Source organism: Atractosteus spatula, chromosome 17, assembly GCF_055471065.1.
Source record: "Atractosteus spatula isolate fAtrSpa1 chromosome 17, fAtrSpa1.hap1, whole genome shotgun sequence".
Classification (NCBI taxonomy): Eukaryota; Metazoa; Chordata; class Actinopteri; order Semionotiformes; family Lepisosteidae; genus Atractosteus; species Atractosteus spatula.
In genome coordinates, this window is record NC_142722.1 from 17,489,338 (window position 1) to 17,500,068 (window position 10,731).

Consider the following 10,731-nt stretch of genomic DNA (forward strand, 5'->3'; position numbering starts at 1 on the left):
GAGTGTGTGGGCGTTGGGTGGTGTGTGGGGGTTCTGGGGGGTGTGGGGTGTGGGCGTTGGGCGGTGTGTGGGGGTTTTGGGGGCTGTGGGGTTTGTGGGCGTTGGGCGGTGTATGGGGGTTCTCGGGGGTGTGTGGGCTTTGGGCGGTGTGTGGGGGTTCTCGGGGGTGTTTGGGCGTTGGGCGGTTTGTGGGGGTTTTGGGGGCTGTGGGGTTTGTGGGCGTTGGGCGGTGTATGGGGGTTCTCGGGGGTGTGTGGGCTTTGGGCGGTGTGTGGGGTTTCTCGGGGGTGTTTGGGCGTTGGGCGGTGTGTGGGGGTTTTGGGGGCTGTGGGGTTTGTGGGCATTGGGAGGTGTGTGGGGGTTTTGGGGGCTGTGTGGTGTGGACGTTGGGCGGTGTGTGGGGGTTTTGGGGGTGTATTGGGGTTTTGGGGGCTGTCGGGATTGTTGGCGTTGGGCGGTGTGTGTGGGTTCTGGGGGGGCTGTGGGTGTTGTCGGTTTGTGGGGGTTTTGGGGTCTGTGTGGGCGTTGGGCGGTGTGTGGGGGTTCTCGGGGGTGTGTGGGCGATTGGCGGTGTGTGGGGGATTTGGGGGCTGTTGGGTTTGTGGGCGTTGGGCGGTGTGTGGGGGTTCTCGGGGTTGTGTGGGCGCTGGTCGGTGTGTGGGGGATCTGGGGGGTGTGTGGGCGTTGTGCGGTGTGTGGGGGATCTCGGGGGTGTGTGGGTGTTGGGTGGTGTATGGCGGTTCTGGGGTGTGTTTGGGCGTTGGGCGGTGTGTGGGGGTTCTTGGGGACTGTGGGGTTTGTGGGCGTTGGGCGGTGTGTGAGGGTATTGGGGGCTGTGGGGTGTGGGCGTTGGGCGGTGTGTGGGGGTTTTGGGGGTGTGTGGGTGCTGGGTGTTGTGTGGAGGTTCTTGGGGGCGTGTGGGCGTTGGGCGGTGTGTGGGGGTTTTTTGGGCTGTTGGGTTTGTGGGCATTGGGCGGTGTGTGGGGGTTCTCGGGAGTGTGTGGGCGTTGGGCGGTGTGTGGGGGTTTTAGGGGCTGTGGGGTTTGTGGGCGTTGGGCGGTGTGTGGGGGTTCTCTGGGGTGTGTGGGTGCTGGGCGGTGTGTGGGGGTTCTTGGGGGCGTGTGGGTGTTGGGCGGTGTGTGGGGGTTCTGGGGGGTGTGGGGTGTGGGCGTTGGGCGGTGTGTGGGGGTTTTGGGGGGTGTGTGGGCGTTGGACGGTGTGTGGGGGTTCAGGGGGGTGTGTGGGCGTTGGACGGTGTGTGGGGGTTCAGGGGGCTGTGGGCGTTGGGCGGTGTGTGGGGATTTTGGGGGCTGTGCGGGGGTTTTGGGGGCTGTGGGGTTTGTGGGTATTGGGGGTGTGTGGGGGTTTTGGGGGCTGTGGGGTGTGGGCGTTGGGCGGTGTGTGGGGGGCCTCGGGGGTGTGTCGGTGCTGGGCGGTGTGTGGGGGTTCTTGGGGGCGTGTGGGCGTTGGGCGGTGTGTGGGGGTTTTTGGGGCTGTGGGGTTTGTGGGCATTGGGCGGTGTGTGGGGGTTCTCGGGAGTGTGTGGGCGTTGGGCGGTGTGTGGGGGTTCTGGGGGGTGTGGGGTGTGGGCGTTGGGCGGTGTGTGGGGGTTTTGGGGGCTGTGGGGTTTGTGGGCGTTGGGCGGTGTATGGGGGTTCTCGGGGGTGTGTGGGCTTTGGGCGAAGTGTGGGGGTTCTCGGGGGTGTTTGGGCGTTGGGCGGTGTGTGGGGGTTTTCGGGGCTGTGGGGTTTGTGGGCGTTGGGCGGTGTGTGGGGGTTCTCTGGGGTGTGTGAGCGTTGGGCGGTGTGTGGGGGTTCTCGGGGTTGTGTGGGCATTTGGTGGAGTGTGGGGGTTTTGGGGGCTGTGGGGTTTGTGGGCGTTGGGCGGTGTGTGGGGGTTTTGGGGGCTGTGGGGTATGGGCGTTGGGCGGTGTGTGGGGGTTTTGGGGGTGTATTGGGGTTTTGGGGGCTGTGCGGATTGTTGGCGTTGGGCGGTGTGTGTGGGTTCTGGGGGGGCTGTGGGTGTTGTCGGAGTGTGGGGGTTTTGGGGGCTGTGTGGGCGTTGGGCGGTGTGTGGGGGTTCTCGGGGGTGTGTGGGCGTTGGGCGGTGTGTGGGGGATCTCGGGGGTGTGTGGGTGTTGGGTGGTGTATGGGGGTTCTGGGGTGTGTTTGGGCGTTGGGCGGTGTGTGGGGGTTCTTGGGGGTGTGTGGGATGTGGGAGTTGGGTGGTGTGTGGGGGTTCTAGGGGGTGTGTGGGCTTTGGGCAGTGTGTGGGGGTTTTGGGGGCTGTGGGGTGTGGGCGTTGGGCGGTGTGTGGGGGTTCTGGGGGGTGTGTGGGCGTTGGATGGTGTGTGGGGGTTCAGGGGGCTGTGGGCGTTGGGCAGTGTGTGGGGGTTTTGGGGGCTGTGCGGGGGTTTTGGGGGCTGTGGGGTTTGTGGGCGTTGGGCGGTGTGTGGGGGTTTTGGGGGGGTGTGGGCATTGGGGGTGTGTGGGGGTTTTGGGGGCTGTGGGGTGTGGGCGTTGGGCGGTGTGTAGGGGTTCTCGGGGGTGTGTGGGTGCTGGGCGGTGTGTGGGGGTTCTTGGGGGCGTGTGGGCGTTGCGCGGTGTGTGGGGGTTTTTGGGGCTGTGGGGTTTGTGGGCATTGGGCGGTGTGTGGGGGTTCTCGGGAGTGTGTGGGCGTTGGGCGGTGTGTGGGGGTTCTGGGGGGTGTGGGGTGTGGGCGTTGGGCGGTGTGTGGGGGTTTTGGGGGCTGTGGGGTTTGTGGGCGTTGGGCGGTGTATGGGGGTTCTCGGGGGTGTGTGGGCTTTGGGCGGTGTGTGGGGGTTCTCGGGGGTGTTTGGGCGTTGGGCGGTTTGTGGGGGTTTTGGGGGCTGTGGGGTTTGTGGGCGTTGGGCGGTGTATGGGGGTTCTCGGGGGTGTGTGGGCTTTGGGCGGTGTGTGGGGTTTTTCGGGGGTGTTTGGGCGTTGGGCGGTGTGTGGGGGTTTTGGGGGCTGTGGGGTTTGTGGGCGTTGGGAGGTGTGTGGGGGTTTTGGGGGCTGTGTGGTGTGGTCGTTGGGCGGTGTGTGGGGGTTTTGGGGGTGTATTGGGGTTTTGGGGGCTGTCGGGATTGTTGGCATTGGGCGGTGTGTGTGGGTTCTGGGGGGGCTGTGGGTGTTGTCGGTGTGTGGGGGTTTTGGGGTCTGTGTGGGCGCTGGGCGGTGTGTGGGGGTTCTCGGGGGTGTGTGGGCGATTGGCGGTGTGTGGGGGATTTGGGGGCTGTTGGGTTTGTGTGCGTTGGGCAGTGTGTGGGGGTTCTCGGGGTTGTGTGGGCGCTGGTCGGTGTGTGGGGGATCTGGGGGGTGTGTGGGCGTTGTGCGGTGTGTGGGGGATCTCGGGGGTGTGTGGGTGTTGGGTGGTGTATGGGGGTTCTGGGGTGTGTTTGGGCGTTGGGCGGTGTGTGGGGGTTCTAGGGGGTGTGTGGGCGTTGGGCGGTGTGTGGGGGTTCTGGGGGGTGTGTGGGCGTTGGACGGTGTGTGGGGGTTCAGTGGGCTGTGGGCGTTGGGCGGTGTGTGGGGATTTTGGGGGCTGTGCGGGGGTTTTGGGGGCTGTGGGGTTTGTGGGCATTGAGGGTGTGTGGGGGTTTTGGGGGCTGTGGGGTGTGGGCGTTGGGCGGTGTGTGGGGGGCCTCGGGGGTGTGTGGGTGCTGGGCGGTGTGTGGGGGTTCTTGGGGGCGTGTGGGCGTTGGGCGGTGTGTGGGGGTTTTTGGGGCTGTGGGGTTTGTGGGCATTGGGCGGTGTGTGGGGGTTCTCGGGAGTGTGTGGGCGTTGGGCGGTGTGTGGGGGTTCTGGGGGGTGTGGGGTGTGGGCGTTGGGCGGTGTGTGGGGGTTTTGGGGGCTGTGGGGTTTGTGGGCGTTGGGCGGTGTATGGGGGTTCTCGGGGGTGTGTGGGCTTTGGGCGAAGTGTGGGGGTTCTCGGGGGTGTTTGGGCGTTGGGCGGTGTGTGGGGGTTTTCGGGGCTGTGGGGTTTGTGGGTGTTGGGCGGTGTGTGGGGGTTCTCTGGGGTGTGTGAGTGTTGGGCGGTGTGTGGGGGTTCTCGGGGTTGTGTGGGCATTTGGTGGTGTGTGGGGGTTTTGGGGGCTGTGGGGTTTGTGGGCGTTGGGCGGTGTGTGGGGGTTTTGGGGGCTGTGGGGTATGGGCGTTGGGCGGTGTGTGGGGGTTTTGGGGATGTATTGGGGTTTTGGGGGCTGTGCGGATTGTTGGCGTTGGGCGGTGTGTGTGGGTTCTGGGGGGGCTGTGGGTGTTGTCGGTGTGTGGGGGTTTTGGGGGCTGTGTGGGCGCTGGGCGGTGTGTGGGGGTTCTCGGGGGTGTGTGGGCGTTGGGTGGTGTGTGGGGGTTCTTGAGGGTGTTTGGGCGTTGGGCGGTGTGTGGGGGTTCTGGGGGGTGTGTGTGCGTTGCGCTGTGTGTGGGGGTTATTGGGGGTGTGTGGGCGCTGGGCGGTGTGTAGGGGTTCTGGGGGGTGTATTGGGGTTTTGGGGGCTGTGGGGTTTGTGGGCGTTGGGCGATGTGTGGGGGTTTTCGGGGGTGTGTGGGCGCTGGGCGGTGTGTGGTGGTTCTCGGGGGCGTGTGGGGGTTCTTGGGGGTGTGTGGGCATTGGGCGGTGTGTGAGGGTTTTGGGGGCTGTGGGGTGTGGGCGTTGGGCGGTGTGTGGGTGTTTTGGGGGTGTATTGGGGTTTTGGGGGGGTGTGGGCATTGGGGGTGTGTGGGGGTTTTGGGGGCTGTGGGGTTTGTGTTCGATGGGCGGTGTGTTGGGGTTTTGGGGGCTGTGGGGTTTGTGGGCGTTGGGCGGTGTGTGGGGGTTCTCGGGGGTGTGTGGGTGCTGGGCGGTGTGTGGGGGTTCTTGGGGGTGTGTGGGCGCTGGGCGGTGTGTGGGGGTTCTGGGGGGTGTGTGGGCGTTGGGCGGTGTGTGGGGGTTTTGGGGGGTGTGTGGGCGCTGGGCGGTGTGTGGGGGTTTTGGGGGATGTATTGGGGTTTTGGGGGCTGTGGGGTTTGTGGGCGTAGGGCGATGTGTGGGGGTTCTCGGGGGTGTGTGGGTGCTGGGCGGTGTGTGGGGGTTCTCGGGGGTGTGTGGGGGTCTTGGGGGTGTGTGGGCGCTGGGTGGTGTGAGGGGGTTCTTGGGGGTGTATTGGGGTTTTGGGGGCTGTGGGGTTTGTGGGCGTTGGGCGGTGTGTGGGGGTTCTGGGGGGTGTATTGTGGTTTTGGAGGATGTGAGGTTTTTGGGCGTTGGGCGATGTGTGGGGGTTCTTGGGGGTGTGTGGGCGCCGGGCGGTGCGTGGGGGTTCTCGGGGGTGTGTGGGGGTTCTTGGGGGTGTGTGGGCATTGGGCGGTGTGTGGGGGTTCTGGGGGGTGTGTGGGCGTTGGGCGGTGTGTGGGGATTTTGGGGGCTGTGGGTTTGTGGGCGTTGGGCGGTGTGTGGGGGTTTTGGGGGCTGTGGGGTGTGGGCGTTGGGCGGTGTGTGGGGGTTTTGGGGGTGTATTGTGGTTTGGGGGGCTGTGGGGATTGTGGGCGTTGGGCGGTGTGTGTGGGTTCTGGGGTTTGTTGGTGTTGTCGGTGTGTGGGGGTTTAGGGGGCTGTGGGGTGTGGGCATTGGGCGGTGTGTGGGGGTTCTGGGGGGTGTGTGGGCGTTGGGCGGTGTGTGGGGGTTTTGGGGGGTGTGTGGGCGCTGGGCGGTGTGTGGGGGTTCTCGGGAGTGTGTGGGCGTTAGGCGTTGTGTGGGGGTTCTTTGGGGTGTGTGGGCGTTGGGCGGTGTGTGGGGGTTCTTGGGGGTGTGTGGGCGCTGGGCGGTGTGTGGGGGTTCTGGGGGGTGTATTGGGGTTTTGGGGGCTGTGGGGTTTGTGGGCATTGGGCGGTGTGTGGGCGTTCTGGGGGGTGTATTGTGGTTTTGGGGGCTGTGAGGTTTGTGGGCGTTGGGCGATGTGTGGGGGTTCTCGGGGGTGTGTCAGGGTTCTTGGGGGTGTGTGGGCGTTGGGCGGTGTGTGTGGGTTCTGAGGGCTGTGGGCGTTTGGCGGTGTGTGGGGGTTTTGGGGGCTGTGGGGTTTGTGAGCGTTGGGTGGTGTGTGGGGGTTTTGGGGGCTGTGGGGTTTGTGGGCGTTGGGCGGTGTGTGGTGGTTCTCGGGGGTGTGTGGGCGTTGGGCGGTGTGTGAGGGTTTTGGGGGCTGTGGGGTGTGGGCGTTGGGCGGTGTGTGGGTGTTTTGGGGGTGTATTGGGGTTTTGGGGGCTCTTGGGTTTGTGGGCGTTGGGCGGTGTGTATGGGTTCTGGGGGCTGTGGGTGTTGTCGGTGTGTGGGGGTTTTGGGGGCTGTGGGGTTTGTGAGCGTTGGGGGGTGTATTGGGGTTTTGGGGGCTGTGGGGTGTGTGGGCTTTGGGCGATGTGTGGGGGTTCTCGGGGGTGTGTGGGCGCTGGGCGGAGTGTGGGGGTTTTCGGGGGTGTTTGGGGGTTCTTGGGGGTGTGTGGGCGTTGGGCAGTGTGTGCGGGTTCTGGGGAGTGTGTGGGCGTTGGGCGGTGTGTGGGGGTTTTTGGAGCTGTTGGGTTTGTGGGCATTGGGCGGTGTGTGGGGGTTCTCGGGAGTGTGTGGGCGTTGGGCGGTGTGTGGGGGTTTTGGGGGCTGTGGGGTTTGTGGGCGTTGGGTGGTGTGTGGGGGTTTTGGGGGCTGTGGGGTGTGGGCGTTGGGCGGTGTGAGGGGGTTCTGGGGGGTGTGTGGGCGTTGGGCGGTGTGTGGGGTTTTTGGGGGCTGTGGGGGGTGGGCGTTGGGCGGTGTGTGTGGGTTCTGGGGGGTGTGTGGGCGTTGGGTGGTGTGTAGGGGTTCTGGGGGCTAAGGGGTTTGTGGGCGTTGGGCGGTGTGTGGGGGTTTTGGGGGCTGTGGGGTTTGTGGGCGTTGGGCGGTGTGTGGGGTTCTCGGGGGTGTTTGGGCGTTGGGCGGTGTGTGGGGATTCTGAGGGCTAAGGGGTTTGTGGGCGTTGGGCGGTGTGTGGGGGTTCTCGGGGGTGTGTGGGTGCTGGGCGGTGTGTGGGGGTTCTGGGGGGTGTGTGGGCGTTGGGCGGTGTGTGGGGGTTTTTGGGGCTGTGGGGTGTGGGCGTTGGGCGGTGTGTCAGTGTTTTGGGGACTGTGGGGTTTGTGGGCGTTGGGCGATGTGTGGGGGTTCTCGGGGGTGTGTGGGCGGTGTGTGGGGGTTTTGGGGGTTGTGTGGGCGTTGGGCGGTGTGTGGGGGTTCTCGGGGGTGTGTGAGCGCTGGTCTGTGTGTGGTGGTTCTCGGGGGTGTGTGGGCGTTGGGCGGTGTGTTGTGGCTTTGGGGGCTGTGGGGTTTATGGGCGTGGACGGTGTGTGGGGGTTGGGCGGGTTGTGGGGGTTTTGGGGGGTGTTTTGGGGTTTTGGATGCTGTGGGGTTTGTGGGCCTTGGGCAGTGTGTGGGGGTTCTGGGGGCTGTGGGCGTTGGGCGTTGTGTGGGGGTTTTGGGGGCTGTGGGGTGTGGCCTTTGGGCAATGTGTGGGGGTTTTGTGGGCTGTGGGGTTTGTGGGCGTTGGGCGGTGTGTGGGGGTTCTCGGGGGTGTGTTGGCGTTGGGCGGTGTGTGGGGGTTTTGGCGGCTGTGGAGTGTGGGAGTTGGGCGGTGTGTGGGGGTTTTGGGGACTGTGGGGTTTGTGGGCGTTGGGCGATGTGTGCGGGTTCTCGGGGGTTTGTGGGCGTTGGGCGACATGTTGGGGTTTTGGGGGCTGTGGGGTGTGGGCACTGGGCATTGTGTGGGGGTTCTCGGGGGTGTGTGGGCGTTGGGGGGTGTGTGGGGGATCTTGGGGGTGTGTGGGCGTTGGGCGGTGTTTGGGGGTTCTCGGGGGTGTGTGGGTGTTGGGCGGTGTGTGTGGGATCTGGGGGGTGTGTGGGCGTTTGGCGGTGTGTGGGGGTTTTGGGGGTGTGGGGTGTGGGCGTTGGGCGGTGTGTGGGTGTTCTGGGGGGTGTGGAGTGTGGGCGTTGGGCAGTGTGTGTGGGATCTGGGGGGTGTGTGGGCGTTTGGCGGTGTGTGGGGGTTTTGGGGGTGTGGGGTGTGGGCGTTGGGCGGTGTGTGGGTGTTCTGGGGGGTGTGGGGTGTGGGCGTTGGGCGGTGTGTGGGGGTTTTGGGGGCTGTGGGGTGTGGGCGTTGGGCTGTGTGTGGGGGTTCTCGGGGGTGTGTGGGCGTTGGGCGGTGTGTGGGGTTTTTGGGGGCTGTGGAGTTTGTGGGCGTTGGGCGGTGTGTGTGGGTTTTCGGGGGTGTGTGGGCGTTGGGCGGTGTGTGGGGGCTGTGGGGTGTGTGGGCGTTGGGTGGTGTGTGGGGGTTTTGGGGGCTGTGGGGTTTGGGGGCATTGGGCAGTGTGTGGGGGTTCTGGGGGGCTGTGTGGGCATTGGGCGGTGTGTGGGGGTTCTCGCGGATGTGTGGGCGTTGGATGGTGTGTGGGGGTTTTGGCTGGTGTGTGGGCGTTGGGCGGTGTATGGGTGTTAGGGGGCTGTGGGGTGTGGGCGTTGGGCGGTGTGTGGGGGTTTTGGGGGCTGTGGGGTTTGTGGGTTTTGGGGGGGTGTGGGGGTTTCGGGGGCTGTGGGGTTTGTGGGCGTTGGGCGGTGTGTGGGGCTTCTTGGGGGTGTGTGGGCGTTGGGCGGTGTGTGGGGGTTCTGGGGGTTGTGCGGTGTGTGGGGGTTCTGGGGTTTGTGGGCGTTGGGTGGTGTAGGACAATATGGCTAGTGGCTGATGATGTGATGGCAGTGGGGTGGAGAGCAGTACTGACCAGGCTCACACCTGCTTAGCTTCAGTGGGCTGCCAGCTGTGAGTTGCAGGGTGATATGGCTGCTGGCTAATGACTGCCAGCCAGGTACTGACCAGGCTCACACCTGCTTAGCTTCCAAGGAGGTCTCCCAGCCAGGTACTGAGCAGGCTCACACCTGCTTAGCTTCAGTGGGCTGCCAGCTGTGAATTTCACGGTGATATGGCTGCTGTCTGGGACATTACGACCCAAATGCACCGCAGGCTGAGCGCCCTCTGCTCACCCCACTAACACCTCTTCAGGCAACAAGCTTAGTTTTCCCAGGAGGTCTCTCAGCCAGGTACTGACCAGGCTCACAGCTGCTTAGCTTCCCAGGAGGTCTCTCAGCCAGGTACTGACCAGGCTCACACCTGCTTAGCTTCACTTGGCTGTTAGCTGTGAGTTGCAGGGTGATATGGCTGCTGATTGATGATGTGATGGCAGTGGGGTGGAGAGGAGAACGATGTAGCCAATTCAGAGATGAGGATTATGAGGAGGCCAGCACTCCCAGCCAAGTACTGACCAGGCTCACACCTGCTTAGCTTCCCAGGAGGTCTCTCAGCCAGGTACTGACCAGGCTCACACCTGTTTAGCTTCAGTGGGCTGCCAGCTGTGAGTTGTAGGGTGATATGGCTGCTGGCTGATGATGTGATGGCAGTGGGGTGGAGATCAGAGTGATGTAGCCAATTCAGAGATGGGGATTATTAGGAGGCCATGACTCCCAGCCAGGTACTGTCCAGGCTCACACCTGCTTAGCTTCCCCGGAGGTCTCTGAGCCAGGTACTGACCAGGCTCACAGCTGCTTAGCTTCACAGGAGGTCTCTCAGCCAGGTACTGACCAGGCTCACACCTGCTTAGCTTCAGTGGGCTTCCAGCTGTGAGTTGCAGGGTGATATGGCTAGTGGCTGATCATGTGATGGCAGGGGGGTGGAGAGCAGAGAGATGTAGCCAATTCAGAGATGGGGATTATTAGGAGGCCAGGACTCCCAGCCAGGTACTGACCAGACTCACACCTGCTTAGTTTCCCAGGAGGTCTCTCAGCCAGTTACTGTCCAGACTCACACCTGCTTAGCTTCACTTGGCTGTCAGCTGTGAGTTGCAGGGTGATATGGCTGCTGGTTGATGAAGTGATGGCAGTGGGGTGGTGAGGAGAACGATGTAGCCAATTCAGAGATGAGGATTATGAGGAGGCCAGGACTCCCAGCCAGGTACTGACCAGGCTCACACCTGCTTAGCTTCCCAGGAGGTCTCTCAGCCAGGTACTGACCAGGCTCACACCTGTTTAGCTTCAGTGGGCTGCCAGCTGTGAGTTGTAGGGTGATATGGCTGCTGGCTGATGATGTGATGGCAGTGGGGTGGAGATCAGAGTGATGTAGCCAATTCAGAGATGGGGATTATTAGGAGGCCATGACTCCCAGCCAGGTACTGTCCAGGCTCACACCTGCTTAGCTTCCCCGGAGGTCTCTGAGCCAGGTACTGACCAGGCTCACAGCTGCTTAGCTTCACAGGAGGTCTCTCAGCCAGGTACTGACCAGGCTCACACCTGCTTAGCTTCAGTGGGCTTCCAGCTGTGAGTTGCAGGGTGATATGGCTAGTGGCTGATCATGTGATGGCAGGGGGGTGGAGAGCAGAGAGATGTAGCCAATTCAGAGATGGGGATTATTAGGAGGCCAGGACTCCCAGCCAGGTATTGACCTTGCTCACAGCTGCTTAGCTTCCCAGGAGGTCTTTCAGCCAGGTACTGACCAGAGTGATACCTGCTTAGCTTCAGTGGGCTGCCAGCTGTGAGTTGCAGGGTGATATGGCTGCTTGGTGATGATGTGATGGCAGTGGGGTGGAGATCAGAGTGATGTAGCCAATTCAGAGATGGGGATTACAGCCAGGTACTGACCAGGCTCACACCTGTTTAGCTTCAGGGGGCTGCCAGCTGTGAGTT